The sequence below is a fragment of the Scomber japonicus genome, chromosome 18 (genome assembly GCF_027409825.1).
Source record: "Scomber japonicus isolate fScoJap1 chromosome 18, fScoJap1.pri, whole genome shotgun sequence".
Classification (NCBI taxonomy): Eukaryota; Metazoa; Chordata; class Actinopteri; order Scombriformes; family Scombridae; genus Scomber; species Scomber japonicus.
In genome coordinates, this window is record NC_070595.1 from 2,307,786 (window position 1) to 2,312,096 (window position 4,311).

Consider the following 4,311-nt stretch of genomic DNA (forward strand, 5'->3'; position numbering starts at 1 on the left):
TTCTGATATTGTGAGTCAGAAATCCGATTTCAGGGGTCATTCCAGTTGAAATTTCCGACAAGGAACTCTGAAATTCTGACTCCTGAGTACAATATGAACACACCATAAGTACCATGTTTTCAATAACTGCAGTAGAGGCTTATGCTGTTGGTAGGCCTTGCTCATGTACTGAGGTCATAAAAATGTTGAAATATGGCAGTAACCTACTTTATCTACAAAAAATGACAATCCTAATGATTTATGAGCCAGGAGCCACTGCATTTCTCACAGAAAAAAACAAGAACATCAGCAGAAGGATGTAAGCAGAGGTGAGAGCAAGGAGCTGTGTGTACAGCTGTGATGGCCGAGTGGTTAAGGCGTTGGACTTGAAATCCAATGGGGTTTCCCCGCGCAGGTTCGAACCCTGCTCGCAGCGATTGTTTATCCTCTCTGACACACACACACACACACTCACTGTTGTCTGTTGCTGCTGTCAAGTGAGACATCCTGCCTCCTGTGGAAGTAATTAGTGTGGTTTCCTCACTAACAACGAGACAGACAAAAGGTTTGCTGGCTGGCTGTGACCTCTGATAAACTCTAAATCACACACAGGGACACAGAGTCCCCCCGCCTATCTCTAGCAAAGACACTTGTCCGTGCCCTATAAATCCTTGAAACCCCACAGGTCATAAAGTGAGGGACCCTGATGTCACAGTTTTATGACCTAGCACCTCCTATTCTTCTCTGCTGCTCTGTGCTCTTTGTCTCTGACGCTTTTGCAATTAGAGCCCCGACATTTAACGGGCAAGCTCATAAACATTCGACCTGCATTGTGTTGAACAGAGATCAGTCTTTTTTACAGGGGTTTGTTGAGCCTAATTCATTTAGTCAGGACAAGCTCTAATGTGGAGATGGAAGCTAAGAAAGGAAGGAAGGAAATACAGAGGTGACCAATGGAGGGATGAGGACTGATTTCTTAAACAAATGCATTTTCTATGTGGAGAGCTTTATTTTGTGGATTGTGTGTTTTTTGCACACTTCAGTGACCCCCTCCACCCCCACCTTAATTTAATCTCCCACAGAAATTGGAGTCTCAGCAGGAAGTGCCCACCATGTGTGACGGGAGGAGAGGGAGGGAGAGAGAAGAGCACTCAAGCTTGTGTGTGATTCTCTCCCCATTTAGCATTTATCCATTTTTTCTTCTTGTTAAGCTCTTTATTTTTATGTCTTTGTCCATCCAGCCACACACACACACATGGAAAAACACCCACTAAGGTATCTCTCCCACCCACTCCCAAAACACCAGGGGTGGTAAAATACTCACAATACACCCCTCCCCCAAGCACTGTATCAGCCAATAGCAGGCCTGCAGAGGTGACATGTCAGAGCTTCATATGCACCCTGTCATAATTAAAGACCCCCTCAAGACATGTAATCAGACATATCAAACACTGTTGGAATAATAACATGTCTGATCTCCTCCATCTCCCTCATTAGCAATCCAAACTCTATGAATATTCAAATATTTAACTACTGGACACAGGCGTCTCCTACTTCACTATAAAGTAAATTCTCAGTGTTTGTGCCAAACAGTGAATTTATCCTTTTACATTATATAACATTATATAAATATACTTGTGATGTTTTTGGTCTCAGACTTGACTTGAGTGATCTTGACTACAATCCTGCTATGATCACTTGCCTTATTCTAGATGAACTGCTTCATCTTGTCACCTAAAGGTAATATTCACATCACTTTATTAAAACAACCTCACCCTGAATCCATAAAACTTCAAAATGTGAGCATTATTTTTCCATATGATACTATTCCAAAATGTTTCACAGTGTGATTGATCATAGCCAATCAATATGATCACTTCATCCCAAGCATGAAAATATATTAAGTGTAGACTCACAACTGGGCTCAACATGCTGGATAATGTTTCCCTGTGTATATATTTTCTAGCACAATGTACTTTGTGTCAGATTTAGAAACTGGCTCCCTGTGTCCACAAACAAGATGTGTTCCAGTCACAACAGGAGCTGACAGCCTTGACTCAGGGACATGGTGAAAACAGATAGGAAAAGACACAGAGAGAAAAACAGAAGGAGATAGAACCACAGCAGATGTCCCTGCTGACTTTCAGCAAGAAAAACATGAACATCTGGAAATGTGATGCATTTCATTGGTAACTTTGTATAACCAAACTTTTTTACCACCTGTTAAGTTATTCATTTTTTTCCTATTTTTTAAATAGCAAGTCAGACTTAACAAAATAACTTTAAAATTCTATTTATGGGGTTTATCAATTTTGTCATCTTTATGTCAATAAAGATGGAAAAGGTCATACATTTTAAAATGAATCAATAAACTGTAAAGGCTACAACAAACAAGCATTACCAGAACTTCTTAGACATTCATCCTTTTTCTTCCGTATCCAAATCTAGATCTGTCCATTTGTCCCACTGTCCATGTATCTATCTAGCTACTTACCTATCCATCCATACATCCATCCATACATCCATCCATCCATCAAAAGATGTCTAACCAATCATTGTTGCTGCTTTTTTTGTATATGCCTAATGGAAGTTTCTTCTTAAAACAACATACCAACTCAATAAATTATAAAAACAATAATTTCTTGTTTTAGTAAGATACACTGATTTTGTGTAATAATTGCAACATGAATAAAATATGTTGTTGTAATATGACCCTGACTCATTGGCTCTTACTACTTACTACTTATTACCCCTAAAAAACAACTCTGAAAAAAAAGATGAACCTGCAATTTTGACTGTAGTTTTTAGAAAACTTTACTCAAACAGAAGGAAATGGTGCATTTGTTGGGGACTATTTCCAGTGGTGGATGAATCCAGGTTTTGTTGTTCAAGCTCTGTTTCTGGCAGCAGAAATGTTGTGAGTGGGACTGAGAACAGCAGTTTGGCTCATTGATGTATTTTAATCGTTTTTGGATAACAATGGAGGTCTACAGCACAGAGGAATGAGATATATCAGACTTTGATACAAACACAAAATACCTGTTACAAGGATAAATTCATTGTGGGTTTGGCTCTGCACATGAATTGTACCCTGTTGGTGTGGAAGAAAACTTGTTTAAGAAATCGGAACAATCAAATGATGGATAAAAGATTAAAGCGATGGTTCGGCGTAAAGTGTGGCCGCGCGAGATCGTGAAGAAGGTGCTCTGTGCGGGATCTCGCACGACCACATGGTATTTCAGTGATCACGCAATATTTCGACAATGTTTACAGCTTTAGCAGTAGCTGCAGAGTAAAAGCCATCAGGTAAGTGTTATTTTAATAAACTCCTGGTGTACTTACAAACTTTCCAATGCATCGATTTATGAGTAAAGACCCTATTTGTACTACTGTAGAAGTTTGATAACAATCCAGGCATTATTAGTGGGGTCATTTACCAGATACACTGTTGGTTCCATTAGCGCCTGTACTAAGCCATTCAGCTGATAGCTCTAACTCCACTAATTTGCGACCAAATGAAAAAAAGGGCTGAGGCGGTGTTTAGATAGACGTAAAGGTGCATATGACACTAGGTCGAAATTACGTTGAACCATCACTTTAAGTAATGGATTCCAAGTTGAAAATGGATCTTTATATAACTGTGTTTTTGATTTCTTTTTATTTTGAACACAAGGTAATGGATACTGTAGTTGATACGGCAGAAAGATGAGAAACTACAGAAAGGCATGGGAGAAAAAACGTTACAAAGAAGGAAAAGACATCACTGGTCACAATAAAACTTCGGCTATCACTTTCCCAACGGCTCTGTAAACCCACAAGCATATTCATTTGTCCTTTTGGAACAACTCCACACGCCTCCTCTCTTTGTCTTTTCCTGTGTTTAAAGCAGTAGCATGAGGCCACTAAAAAAACTGCCTTTTCAAAGACTCCATTGTGCTTTGTGATTTCAAATGTCATCATATTTCAGCGTGTAACTACTGGTTGTGTCTGTGCACGGTCTACAAAATGATAGAGTGGAGCACAGTGACACATTGGCACAGTCACACTTTGGTCTGAGTCCAGCAGGAACACAGCAGCTGGAGCATTTATTTAATCTGTTTTTCCTTCAGATGCTGTATCTGTTTAAGGTTGTTCACAGCAGATATTTTAAAACACCAAAGTGAAAAGATAGAGAGCAACAACAGTGTCCAATAATATGTATACCTTATACACTGTCTGTAGGATAGCAGTCCACGTGAAACTGGCTTTGCAGCACAATGTGTAGTATTGTCTTCATCAGCTCTCTGAGGGCAGCGCGTCACAGAGAGGCTCCTGTTACACCTGTCAGGGTGC

At 39.8% G+C, this 4,311-nt stretch overlaps 1 non-coding gene across 1 annotated transcript; it reads left to right on the forward strand.

The window, feature by feature from the left end:
- Window positions 1–333: 333 nt before the first annotated feature.
- On the forward strand, window positions 334–415 carry trnas-uga (transfer RNA serine (anticodon UGA)). The gene has a single exon. It is a non-coding gene; the product is annotated as a tRNA-Ser (tRNA).
- Window positions 416–4,311: the final 3,896 nt, after the last annotated feature.